This window comes from Pteropus vampyrus, unplaced genomic scaffold (assembly GCF_000151845.1).
Source record: "Pteropus vampyrus isolate Shadow unplaced genomic scaffold, Pvam_2.0 Scaffold185, whole genome shotgun sequence".
NCBI lineage: Eukaryota > Metazoa > Chordata > Mammalia > Chiroptera > Pteropodidae > Pteropus > Pteropus vampyrus.
This window is the reverse complement of record NW_011888966.1, coordinates 1992403-2006575: the sequence shown is the minus strand read 5'-3', so window position 1 is coordinate 2006575 and position 14173 is coordinate 1992403. Positions and strand designations below refer to the sequence as shown.

General features: G+C 45.3%; 1 protein-coding gene and 1 pseudogene across 5 annotated transcripts in view; one reads left to right on the top strand and one right to left on the bottom strand.

Annotated features, from left to right (window-relative positions):
* The window catches only part of SMIM3 (small integral membrane protein 3), a 17794-nt gene extending 5219 nt beyond the window's left edge, over positions 1–12575 (bottom strand). Inside the window, exons 1-3 of one of the 5 annotated variants that reach the window (XM_023537283.1) lie at positions 12296–12575; positions 3690–3850; positions 2560–2646 (exon numbers count right to left, since the gene is read on the bottom strand). The gene's annotated coding sequence lies outside the window, so the exon portion shown is untranslated. Of the gene's footprint in view, positions 1–1589; positions 1853–2559; positions 2650–3689; positions 3851–12295 lie in introns of all 5 variants that reach the window. The other 4 variants (XM_023537284.1, XM_011371195.2, XM_011371194.2 and 1 more) reach the window with 4 other exon arrangements.
* Positions 56–173, top strand: LOC111746374 (annotated as a pseudogene).
* Positions 12576–14173: the final 1598 nt, after the last annotated feature.

Here is a 14173-nt window from a genome sequence, read left to right as displayed (position 1 = left end):
AAACAGGATTGTGGTGGGTTCTTTATAATTCTCTGTATTAAAAAGAGTAAATACAGTCTATGGCCATGCTACCCTGAACAAGCCTGATCCCATCCGATCTTGGAAGCTAAGCAGGGTCAGGCGTGGTTAGTAGTGGATGGGAGACCACCTAGGAAGACCAGGTGCTGTAGGCATAACAAAAAAAAAGAGATTGTAAGCTGACAAGGTCCTTGCAATCTGTGAGGTCAACCAAGGGTTGCCTCGCTAAAAAAAAAAAAAAAAAAAAAAAAAAAAAAAAAGAGTAAATACATACATATGTCATTTTTAAGTCAAATAAAATTCAAGTATGAGATTAGATCAGTAGTCGCCAAATGCTATATAGCATGTGAACTGAGAACCACCTTAGGACAATATTAAAAAAAAAACACTGATTTCTAGGTCCCATTCCAGGTTCACTGAATTAGACTCAAGAGGAGATGGGAGGGGCCTTCCCCCCCGCCCCCGCCCAATTTCCCTGGTGATTTGAATGTGCAGCCAGGTTCGGGAACTCCTAGACGCAACGCTCTCTAAGGCCTCTGCAACTCTTCCTAAAACTATGATTTGAGAATTGATTCCTAGGTGCTCTGTAGCCAGTCTGGTCAGATGTAGGCAAGTTCAAGGTGAAGGAGAAGCCTCTGGCAAGGCTCCCACCACCTCTGCAGTATCAGGCTGGGGCCTGCAGAGGAGCAGCATAGGCTGGCCCTGCCTCAGCCTTGGAAACATGGTCACTTTCTCTAAGGTCTTAGGCACAGAAGCATGAGTCACAGGAGACTCATGCACACTGCTAAGGAGGTACGGGGGCGGGCGGGAAAATTCATTCTTTGTGGTCTCCTGATTACATTACCGACTAGCTCTCCTTGGGCCAAAGGAACCCCACAAAAGCCCTTTCTGGTAAACCCATTAACATCAAACAGGCTCTGTAACTTCAAATGCCAGGAATCTATAATCTCCCTGGCTGCTTTTCGTAAGCAAAACCTGTCATTTACAGGAACTCAGGCTTTAGAACTCATCCACAACCAAAAATCATTGAAACTAGAGCCAGCCTTATTGCGCAGATGGCATACTTAAGGTCCAGAGGTTTTCCCCCACCTTCAATCCCACTCCCTTCTGGAATAATCATGCAAAGACATAAATCTGATCAAGTCACTGGCCCTATCTAAAAGAAAACAGAACAGAACAAGTAGGTAAATAAATGAAACTTTTTCTAAAATTTATATTCTGCACTGTACTAATGTTACTCTTTTGCACATAAAATTATTTAAAAGCCCCATCACAAAAACAGATAAAAATGGAGCTGCTCTTGAATGCCAGGGAGGGCCCGAGGGAGGGGGTTTGGGGTCCTACTCAGGCAGCAGGGCTGAGTAAATATCCTTAAAGGCCCTAAGCACTAGAGATGAGGGTGCTCACCCCCTTCACATAGACAATTCGGACTAAAAGCAATACTAAACTGTAACGTAAAAATGTACATGTTATAATGAAACTTAAGTCACTTTTTCTTCTAACTGAAAACATCAGAGAAAATTACTTTTCCCCATCATTTTGTTGGTGTCTGCCCGGCACAGCCTGCTCACCTGGTATAACATAGCTATTCAGCTTCCCCTTGACCCCTCGGTCTCCTCAAAACAATTTGCAAACCGCAGGCTGTGATCTTCTCCAAGGGCCCTTCCAGAGCTACTGTTCCAGGGCCCGAAGGCGGGTCACCCACATGACCAGGAGGCAGAGGGCACAGGGAGCTTCGTCTCCCTGTTTCAACCTTTTCAGTCCTCAGACATGTATCTTCTAGTGGGTGTTCCTTCCCAGGTAATGGGGCTCTGGTCACTTCCACCACTCCCCACTGTGAAAGAAAAATTTCGTCCCCAAAATAAGATCTCCAAAAACCCTATGTTCAGCATCTTTAATGACGTGCTGGAAAAATTGGCTTGAGAAAAACCAGGACTCTACGCTGCTGCTGGCTGACTTCTGTTTGACCTCTCTCTGGCCCCCTGGGCACGCTGGCCCCTTGTGAGTGCATAAAACTCTGTTTTTTTGGTGCATCTAATTAATAACCATAGAGCAGTCTGTTTATCATTTGCTTTGCAGATATATTGCTTGTTATTTCTGCTTACTGGTTCATGTCGGAATAGGGCCTAAACCATTCCTGTCACAAATTTAACCTTGTCCCTGATTAAAAAAAAAAAAAAAGAGTGATGTTTCTATGACCATGAAAGATAAAATAGCAGTCAGGCCTAAACTAATCATTTTACACTGGCATACTTTATTTACCTCATTAATGAATAATAAATTCTGACATTTGTTCAATATAAGTTTGTCTAAGAAACTGCATTAACACCACCCTAAGATGACAAAGATGCCACTGATAAAAGCCACTGATACCATAAACCACTGACACCATCCAGCCCTACACCCCTAGTCTGAGTATAAGCAATTTAAACAATTCCGTGGAAAAGTTAACAATTCCAAAATAGCTATTTCGTGTCCATTAATGAGACTAAGCATAAGGGTAAAAAACTGTAGTTCCTGCAAAGGAGGAAAACATTGTACCTTCTCCAAAGGTGGAAAATTCATCCCATCTATCAAGTGCTGCACTTGGTCCGATCCTGGAAGGAAAGCGGGGGGAGCGTCTGCTGCCTGCTTGGGAAACATGAAGTTTTACTCCGAGACCATATCTCTAAGCAATTACAAGTCCTTTTGCAACAGGAAAAAAAAAAAAAAGGAAAAAAGAAAAAGTAAAAGCCATCATATGGCAAATTTTCTGGTTCCAACAAAAAAATGTATAAATTTCGTAAGTTAAAATTTCCTACAAATTGGAGTTTTAGAATAACTGAATTCAAGGTGATTAATCTGTGCTATCTGTCCACCTTTCAGTTACGAGGTTCTTTCCCCAGCAAGTAATTTTTACCTCTCTGACAGAGCAGAGTTGTCTTTGGTCACTATCAGGACAGGTAACTCTGTCATTCATTCATTCATTCATTCATTCATTCATTCATTCATTCATTCCTTTGTCAAGTACTTGCTATTTACAAGATACCCTCTTAGGAATTACTATTATTTACTCAGAAGACATAGCTCTTTTACTTCGAAGAAGCACAGAGAAATTAAGTACCCCTCTCTTTTCTTTCTTCAAACATGGGCTCACACAAACCATCATTTCTTTCATAAATACCAAGTACTAAGTAGTGTCATAGGCCTTGTCCCATACATTACTTAGCCTTCACAACAATCCCGTGTGGAATATATTCTTTTACAGAAGTGGAGGGAGGTTAACTGGCTAGTTAATAAAGCTAAGTAAACGAGATTCAAACGCAGGTCTCCTGGCCCTGTGTTCGCCACGACCCGCAGCTACCATCCCCACAGTCCTTCATCCCATATGCATCGGGGTGCTTTCCCAGTTTGGTGGGATTTCCCACTACAAGTAGGATTCCAGTGTTCCTGCTTCTCTTCTCTGACGTTCTTACCCACAGTGAGGAATAAATAAGTTCCAAGGCGTCACCATTACTTTCTTCACTACTTTATTTGCATTTGGGCCATAAAGCAAAGAAATAAAATGCAAAGGGTAGAATCGCATACGTCAGTGCTTCTGACAGAAGATTGCTTTGCTTTTGTATTGTGCGTGTGCATGTGCGCACGTGCGTGTATGTGTGTGTTCTGGAAAACCATCTCACTTGCCTCACCTGTGGTGAAGTTGCTTAGGGCTCTGGTCCTCAAGGTCTCCTGTAGCTTGTCCATAGTAAAAGGGTATCATTGAGAAGCCTGGCTGGCTCTCTCTGTTTATGTCAGTTTAGTCTCCACCACTGCTTTCTCCAACCTGATGCGCCACTTTCTTCCCCAGCTCCTATCTCAAACAGGATAGTGATGGAATTGAAAAGAGCACTGCACATCAGGAGACCTGAGTTCTCCCCTGCATCCTGCCATTAACTTGCTATCTGACCGTGGGCAAGTCGTTGCCTTTAATCTGTGCAATGAAAGATGGGTTTTGTGATTGAAACTAGATAATATCTAAATTCTGTGTAGATTTCTAGAATACGGTTAGTTTGCAGACGTTTCATCTGCCTTGAACAAACCCAGTGGGACATAGTATTGTAATATTAGTTTTCTATTGCTGCCATAACAAATTACCACAAATTTAGTGGCTTAAAACATATATCCATTACCTCACAGTTTCCATTATTTCTAATACTGTATTTTTCAGTTCTAGAATTTCTCTTTGGTTCTTTAAAAAAAAATCTGTTGTATTCTTTCTTAGAGTTTCCAGTTCAATGTAAAAATTCTCAATCTTGAATTTTTTTCTTCTTGATCATAGTAAGTAAGTTTATTTAAAGTGTGTGTCTGACAATTCCAATTTCTGGAGCCCTGTAGATCTTTTCCTATTGTCTGTTGTTTCTATTGTTCTTGTCATCTTGCCTTTTTCCTTTCCTGTTTATTTTTGGTTATATAGTGGACATTATATTTGGATAAAAAAAATTGAAGCCTATTGTGAAATTATGTCCTCTAGAGAGGATGTAGGTTTGCTTCTGCCAGGCACCTGACAATCTGGAACAACCTCGATTTTATTGCAGGGACTCCGATGATGCAAAACTGCTTGCAGTCTCTGGGATTGGTATACTTCTAGTTCACTCTTAGAACTAAGAGTGCTCATTGAAGTTCAACCCCAGAATGCAGGGGTTTTCTTCTCCTTGTCTTGGCAGTTGTGAACTCCCGAGTCTGTCAGAAAAACTGCTTACTCTCCATCCTCCAGTAGCAGAAATGCTGCTTCAAATGCCAGGCTCGCTCCCCTGGGTTTCTGTCTTCTCAGAGATCTGGGAATTCTTCATTATTTTGTTATGTCTTAGCACCTTCAAGCCGATTTTTTTTTTTTTTTGGTCCAATTTTTCTAGTTGTCTTCAGTAAGAGGATTGGCCAAAATCATCTAGTTTGTCATTACTGGAGGTAAAAGTCCTGATTTTTTGTAGACTGCACACCTCTTCTTAATTCTCTAAATCTAGAATGGGCTTTGGCCAAAAGCAGTAAGAGTCTGGCCTAGACTTAGACGAGATCTGAGATCGGGCACGTAAAGCCTACGGTACCTGGTAACCCAGGTGGTCTCCCATCCAAGTACTAACCAGGCCTGACCTTGCTTAGTTTCTGAGATCAGACGAGATTGGGTGCGTTGACCTGCACTTAGAAGAGAGCTATGCATCCGGCACAGTCTACGCTCACATTCCTGGGTCTGGGAGAGAAACGTATAATGGTTCCAGCTCTGTCCCAGCACTGACGTCACTCAACACCACTCACTTCTCACTGGACGCTTTCCTCTCTACTCAGTGGCATAGGTACCAAATGAACAATTCTTAAATCCACAAATCCCAGGCTCTCGTGTTCTATGAGAGACGGACGCTCTTCTGGGTGGAGGGAATCCTGGTAAGCAGTAGGGCAATCTTTCCTTTACACTTACACTACGGAGTAGTGTTCAGAGCCCAGGCTGGGATGCCAGGCAGCTTGGATTTAAATGTGGCTCCACCACTTTCTAGCTGACCAAGCTTGAATAAGTTACTTAAATTTCCTAATGCTTCCATTTCCTCAGCTGAAAACAAAAGTAGGCAAATAATAGTATCTGCCCCATAGGGTGAGGAGAATTCCATGGGGTCATCACACATAGTATTTCTTTAGCAGCATTCTAAACACACAGTGAGCACTCTGTGAATGTTTGTTCTATGATTAATAATTCCTGGCCGTATGTAGGGACTCATTGACCTATGCAGATATCTTCCCCTCTATCGGCTAGAGTTTGTTAGCATCCCTAACTTGGACTGTGTCTTTATCAATAAAGATGATAGATGATTAATCTATATTAATGATTTTTTTAATCAACCAGCAGCATGCTTGATTTACCTGACCTATCCCTCCAATCTAAGCATGAAACTCATAGATTAACTATCCTGTCTAATTTGGTAAACATTTAGGTCACTGTGATTAATACTGGGGATCCAGGAGTGGATGCAGAGACAGAGAGAAGAAGCTCACTCTCCTCTGGAGGAAAAGACATTAATTATAAGACAAGGCAAAGAATTGCTGCACTGAAGGTATAAACCACATGCTACGGAGAAGAGGAAAGTGGTAGAAAGTGTGTAGACTGCAGAGGATCTTGATTTGAGTCCTGCTTTTCACCCTTATTGGAGGTGTGACTTTGGACAAGTTATTTAAAGTCTCTAAGCCTGTCTTCTCATCTGTAAAATAGGGACACTAAAAGCACTGTATTATGCCATCTTATTGTGAGCATAAAGTGAGACAAAATGTGAAGAATCCTGGAACATAATAGAGGCTGAAAAGATATTAATCCTCATTCCTTTGTTTTTGTCTAAGTAAAATGGAAGGCTTTACAAAGAAGAGGGGCTTTGGATATGGGCTTCGAGAGTAAGTAGGAGTTCAAAAGGAAGAAATGAGGGGAAAGGCAGGATGAGCAGAATAGACATCCTCAACAAAGCCCAGAAGTGATAAGCTACACGTGTGTTGGGAGCATATATAGTCCTGGTGGCTTTGGCAAGAAGCTTACTTCTTTAAGCTCCAGTTTCATTTGTAAAATGAGAATAATAATAACTAATGATAGTAACTTTTTCATTGGGATACCATGGAAGTTGAATGAGCTAATGCACGTAAAGCACTTACTTAGGACAATGCCTGGTACACAGTAAGTGCTTCATATTTATTCAACTGAGCTAGTAGTGAATACAGTACCGCTCCTAAATTCAAAGCGTTTAGAGGCCCCACCATTAGTTCAGGTGCCATAGCTACTCTGAATCTGATCTTGCTTTTCACCCTTATTGGAGGTGTGAAAAGTTTCATAAACAAATAGCCTTTGGTAATGTGACCCAGCTTCGACCTTCCACCGGAAACACACACCCTGCACATCTGAATTGCAGCTAACAGTTAACTTTTCAGAGCTTGCCAATGGTTATCCAACTGGTTTTACAGCCAAGGAGTTCACAGAGGAAGAAGGCAATAAAAGAAATGACTTCCTGCTGGCAGGCAAGCTTAATTATCCAAAAGTGGGAGAAAAGGCAGATAGAGGCAGGTGGCTTCCTGTAGGTGTGGCCTTGGTCCAGCACTGCCAGAGCTCTGAGCAGTTAGTGCATTGGCCTTTTCATTTCTACCAGACATAGGGGCCAGAAAGGAGGCAGCTAGAACCAGCTCTTAGTCACCAATGCTGGGGCATCTCTTCAAGTCTCCTGCAGAATGTGAACAACGAGGCTGATGATTCCCAGGGCAGTAGACTTGGGGGATTACTAGCATCACACAGCTTACAGGACACTTATAAAGCTCTACCCTCGGAAGGGGCTGGTGAGATTGTTAAAGAAGAATAAAATATTTAGGCCAGACAGAGAAGGTAACTCAAGTACCAAGAAGGAACCCCATTGGCTACCTAGTAGCGTGGGGTACCTAATGACCTGTGTCCCAAGTCCTGGTCCCGCTTTAAGACTTTTTGTGATTGCTGCACCCTCGTCTTAGAATGCTCTTCCTCTAAATCTTCCTTTTCAACATCCAGTGTCTCAATGTCCATGATCTCAACTTAAATGTCACCTCTTTGGAAAAGCCTTTCTAGACCCGCCCTCATCCACCAGCCATTCTCTATCTCATACCTTGTAATAATTTATTGTCTCCATCCACTTTCCCCAATCTAAAATTAACTTGTCTCTTTGCTTGATTATTTGTTTGTATGGGCCATCTTTTCCTGCTCAAATGCAAGCATAAGGAGGGCAGAAAGAAGCTTCAGCTCTTGTTCACTGCCGTATCCTCAGCTCCTATTACAGGCTCTGGCACACAGTAAATGCCCAATAAATGTGAGACTGGTGAAGGAATGAATATGGGCAGACTGGGGAACTTCAGATTTGAGCTCAACTTCTGGAATTTATTGGTAAAGGTCCAGAAAGAATCCTCACCCCTGCAGAAAGTCCAATGACCCTAAAAGTCGGAACCCTATCTGTAAAATAAAATGACATCCTCTTATTTGGTCATTTTCTGGGCTCTCTGTACATCCAGGAAGGATGATGGGGACCTCTTTCATTTCTAGCGTACCCTGTATGTAACAGGCAGAAGAGGCCTGGCCTTTCAGAATAATGCTCTCTCGGGTTTCCTCTTGCTGACTGTCTTAGGCTGGTGAGCTTAAATCTGAGTTTTGACTCCCTATGCTCAGGATCAGAGCACTGAGGTACGTAGAGGGGTGCAGGAGTTGCTGCCCAGAGTATGAACCTTTTTTTTTCTGTTCTTAGAAGAGGACAGGGAGGCTGATAAAAAGGAGAGGGGATTTCCCATGCCAAGTTCAGTGTGAAAAGGCCACCCAACTCACATTTACTCTCGGAAATAGTTCTCCCAATTCTGGACAAGTTAGCCTCAAGCATTTACCAACCCAGCACAGAGTCCATTTCACCAAGGACTTCTGTTCCAAAGAAAGGGGCCAGAGGAAGGAACAGGCAGGACACACGACTATCAAAACTGTGAAATGAATCAAATCGGAACCATTTCTCTGATGATCCGAGGTCTCTGAGGAGCACTCTGTTCTCATTTTATCCCAATTGGCTTCTGTCTCCTCCAAAATTCTTAACAGTCTAAAGACTTGTTCTCAGCCTGAGTTTCTGTCTGCTCCTCTGTGGCTGGAAAAATGGAAAAACACCAGGATATTTCAAAGAGATCAGAAAGCAGCCAGAGCTGTTCAAGACTGCACGTACCATCTGACCCAGCCAATTACAGAGTTTTAGAAACCAACAGGGAGCCAGCAGAGGAACCCAGGCCAAATCCACAGCATCCTGTTTAAACCTCTACCATCCATCATTGTTATTTGCCGGTGACTAAGTGCCTGCTGTGTGCTGGCCTGATAAAGGAGACTCTCCATGAGAGAGCTATCGGGGGTTCAGTGACAGAGTTGCAAGGTCACCCGAGTGGCACTCATCCCGACTCGCTGTGCATGGTAGGTGGGATAATGGCCCCTCGAAGATGTCCATGTCCCGGTCCCCGGAACCTCAAATATGAAAAAACGTGACTCGGAGGGCGGAATCAAGAGAACAGAGGCAAAAGGGACTTTGCAGATCTGATGAAAGTTGAGGACTCTGGGGAGCGGGAGATGATCCTGGATTATTCAGGTGGGCCCAATCTAATCACAAGAGTGCATCAGAGAGATTCGACATGAGAAGGGCATGACTTGTTGTTGCTTGCTTGGAAGATAGAAAAAGGGGGCTCTGAGCCAAGGAATGCAATGGCCTCTAGAAGCAGGGAATGGCCTTCAGCTTACAGCCAACAAGAAAACCATGACCTTGGTCCTACAACCACAGGAACTGAATTCTGCCAACAGCTCAAAAAAGCAGGGAGAACTGATTCTCCCTTAAAAACTCCAAAAGAAATGCAGCCTAATGATGCCTTGATTTTATCCTAGGGAGACCCATACCAGACTCCTAACCTATGTAACTGTAATATAATGTTTAATATTTAAGCCATTAAATTTGTGGTAATTTGTGATAGCATTAGAAAATGAAGACACTGTGTGATCCTGAGTAACTCCTCCTTTCCTACTGGGCCTCCTGTCAGTCAGTTGGAGAGGATGGACGAGGTGGTCTCTAAGGGTCCGGCCAGCTCTCAAAGACTGACTCTGCTCTCCTGATGTCCCCTGGAACCCTGCCTCAGGTCCAGAACATTCCTGGATTGAAGACCATTAAAAATATACATAGGAGTGAAGGGAAGACAAGATTAATCTTTAAAAAGCCCCAAGGTGTTTCCTAAGATGCCACTAGGGTGCTCAGAAAGCAAGGTCTCCGTTTTGCCATTTAGTACTTCATTGACCATACCCCAGAGGATTGAAATGAGAAGTCTGGGAGAGCAAGATAAAATTTCACAATCGACTCATAGAGGCTGTCTAGAGCACTGAGTCGAGAAGGATTCCCTGGCCTTGTGGAGGCTAGGTGCCTGTTTATTAACATCTGCCTGGGGCAGGGGATTAGGAGCAGTGACGTGTGCCAGATATGCATCCCCGTTAATTGAAACCCAGTTTAGTTTTCTCTGTCTTTCCTTCTCCCCACTCCATTTCCCCTAATCCTACGCCATGTGTCATTCAATTCGCATGCCCACTCAGAGGTCCAAATCCATAAAATAATGAAGTTATATCTGTGCACAACTAGGGAAATTAAAGTACATGGTTTAGTACTGAATCTGGTTTTCTGTTGTGTAATGTGCCGGGTGGTTATAACTCTGACCTGTTCCCCTTCCTGGCTACCTCACTCTTAGCCTTTACTTCTGAATGTACACCATCCCCACTTGGCATTCATCTTCTGTTTCTCCAGTGAGTTGGAAGGGTACTAGGGTCCCTAGTGATTCACTAGTCCAATGGCTGTCGAATTCTCATCTAACTTCCTCTAGGTCACCCTTCAAGTAAGTGACAGGGGCAAGATCCGACCCCAGATCCCTCCAACTCCGATGAGATTCAGAGCATGGGCCCTGGAGCCAAACTGCCTGGGTTCAAATTGCAGCTCTGCCACTTACTTCCTCTGTGACCATGGCTGAGTTGCTTTTTCTCTCTGGACCTCACTTCCCTCATCGACAAAATGGACGTAATGATGGTCCGCACCTCATATGATTGAGATAAAGACTAAACAAATTAATACATGTCAAGTATGATTATTATTATGTTATTCAGCTTACCCGGCCAATCAGAGTGGGGTTCTGCAGAATGTGGTAATACCAACAGCCACTCCTATAAATTGTGAATGTGCGTACATGTGTCTGGTTTTGATACCACAGCCAACTGCTCAGATAAAGATCTTCTTTGCTCAGAGATAATTCCTTTGTATGTTTAACCCATGGAGAAGAAACAGCGCGTTTTTTTAAAGAAGGATCAGAATATGGTTGAGAAAACATCTGAGACTGTTATGGCCTCTTTACCCCTCAGTCTGTCACCCCTGGGCTATTTGACCTGACCACATCAGAACCCTGAGTCTCTAATTTGTGTCATGTCTCCAACACCTCACCACAGCTCAGTGATTCTTAGGCTGTGCCAGAAGGGGGATTCCCCACAGTCCTGACTCCCCAAGAGGTCAGAGTTTGGAAGATTTGATGGCGTAACTAGGAATCTCCATAGTATGATTCACAACCCCGCAACAGCTAGAAACAGGAGTTTTTTTTTTCGGTTGTTACTGCAGATGTATGTGATGTCCCAAAGCTCAGCTGGGCTGTCTCGAACGTGCTCAGAGGATTGCCGAGTGGACTGCAGAACCCAGAGAATGTTCAGCCACGGACACCCATCTGCTTAATCCCCGCTTCCTCATTTCATGGATAGGGAGGTAGGGTCTGAACAGTGGACATGCCCCCATCAAAGTAACTCAGAGTGTCTGCTGACTCCCAGGGAACCGCCCCCCCCCCCGCCCCCCACATGCAGGCATTCACAACCCCTCCTGACTGCTCACCCCCTGCAGCGGTAGCACAGATCATAGCTAGTGTACAAGAAATCTCTGATACTGAATGACTGAGCAGCTGTCACTACAGCCCAGAGCTTTGAGTACTCTACAGACACAGGAGATTCGCATGAGCCCCAGGGTCTGAGCAACAGGACCAGTGCTGTTAGGAAGAAACAAGTGGAGATGCGGTCATAAGAGCCCAGTCTGGCCACTCAAATCAAAATAAGAACCTCCGACAGTTATACAGGTTTGAATGGTTCAAATCTCTCATTCTTTCACTTAGTAAACAGGGGCTAGCGCCAGGCCCTGGCCAAGTGCTGAGGATGGCTCAGAGACAGGCGAGAGAGACAGTCCCTACCCTCAAGGAATTTGTAGAGGGGACCAGGGTGCAAGAGAACCAGCACCCGGAACAGCCAAGTCCTCAGTAAAGAGGCGGAAAGAGGAGAGAAGGGAGCCTGGAAGGACCCTTTGCACACCCCTTTCTCATCTGATTTCTGTAGACAAAGGCTATTTTCTCCATGTCACAGATGGAGAAACACGGCTAGGAGATCGGATGGAGAAAGCGCTAGTGCCAGACCAGGGCTGGGACCCACCTCCCCTGACTCCAAACTTCGGGCGCCTTCTAAGACGGGCTTCGAGAAGAGCAGGACTGACAGCCGGACAGAAGCCTGTCTCCTGTGGGGCCAGCTTCCCAGAGGCCCAAGATCGCGTGTAGACGGCGCGAACGTGTAAGGGTCGAAAAAAGAAGAAACGGGAAGTGCCAAAGTGATGAAAGGGAGAAATGAAGAAGAGAGTTGGGAGGGCACTGGAGTAGATGGCGGCGCGAGGACCGGAGCCCCGCGCACGACACCGATGGCCCCACTCACCCCGGATCCGCGGAGAGCTGCTTTTAAAACGCGCGGCCACCGCCGCAGCCAGAAAGCGCCGGGTCTGCGGAAAGTTCCGGGGACAGAGACCGCTCCAAGTCCCCAGGCACTGGCTCCGGCAGCAGGAGGCGGCCCCCAACCCTGGAATCTCGCCCCAGAACGTGCCCGGCTCCTCCGAAGAGCTCGCAGTCGCGTCTGGGCACCAGGCACGCCGATCCGATCCGGTGGCTCTGGAATGCGCGGCCGCCAGGGACCGCCCCCGGCCGCCGCCACCGGGTTCGGCTCCTCCCCCAGCTCCCCGAGGGCCGCGGGTGAGTGAGAAGCCAGCCGGGGAAGGGACCGAGAAGCCGCGGATTCCCCTAGCAGCCTTGTCACTCACTCGCGGCGTGGCCCTGGACAAGCACTTCTCCCGTCCCGGGGCTCCCCTCTCTGTGTTGTAAACCGAGGGGCTGACCTAAAATGTGTCCCCCAAGAGCCTTCCCGGCTGCAGTCTACGCAGGAGAGTCTAGCCAATGGGTTTGGATGGAGGAGCTGGACAGGGAGCCCTGGCTTTGCAATAGTGAGTGTAGTAGCATCCTTAACAACAGGCTTCTCCTCGCTGTTTCATTCTCTGTAAAGTGAGGATAACGCCTGTCTCCCAGCCCTGGTGTGAGGATCGGCTTAGAGGACCAGCGTGAAGCTAGTTGCTTGTCTGCTGTAACATGCCTCTGAGCATCCTGTTTATTTTGCGGTGACAGTGAAATGGTCCAATCCATGGTGATCGATGGCCCATTAAAGCTCAGTGTCCTATGCCCAACTTCCACACAGGACAATGCTAACTCTGTGATCTCCTGCCCTCCTCTGTGATCCGCCACCCAGTGAACAGGACTCCCCGTCCCCATCTTGGCACCCACAAGTAGTCAGTCTAGTGTTCTTCAGTCTTACTCTTCTGAAAAACAGCTCAGGCCTTGAGCATGTCCAAAATCGAAGAGAAAATTAAAGGTCATTCAGTCCAAATGCCTCTTTTTACAGATGAGGAAACGAAACTGAGGTTCAGAGACCTTGAGTGACTTCCCAAGTTCACCAGCTGGCAATTGTCGAAGCCAGAATAAGACTATCTGCCTACGGAGCATAAATTCTGTGCCACTCTGCACTAACAATTTGGGGCAGGGTCTGATTTCATCAGGGCCTTAAGTTCAGAACTCCAGTTGCACTATTTTCCTTTCTATCACCAGTACCTGATGCAGAGTAAATGCTCCATTTGTTGAATAAATGAATGATAAGATGGCTAAGAGGAAGATGAGAGGTCAACTAGCTCTTCTCTTTCTAGCTCTGGTGTTGTGCCTAAAGGCAGTTGTATGCTTGAAAACTTGTATTAGCCATGGTTTTCCAAAAAAAGAGAACCAATTGTGTATGTGTGTGAAGAGCTTGAGAGAGAGAGTGATTTAAAGGAATTGGCTCACGTGATTGTAGAGGCCAACGACTCCAAAATCTATAGGGCAAGCCAGCGGGCTGGAGACCCAGAGAAGAGACAATGTTGCAGCTTGAGTCCAAAGGCTATCTGCTGGCAGAATTCCCTCTTCATCTAGGTCATCAATCTTTTTTCTTAAGGCCTTCAGCTGATTGGATGAGGCCCACTCACATTATGGAGGGTAATCTGCTTTCCTCAAAGTCTACTTATTAAAATGTCAATCTCATCTAAAAAACATCTTCATAGCAACACTAACACATGTTTGACCAAGTGTCTGGGTACTTTGGCCCAGCCAAATTGACACATAAGATTTGTGTTCCCATCTAGCCACTGTGGTTTGAAGCTAATTATGTATCTAGAAGATAAATCTCCTCTCAGTTTCTAAAATAGGCTGAAAAAAAAAGGCAGAATTGCAAGAAATCATGCTG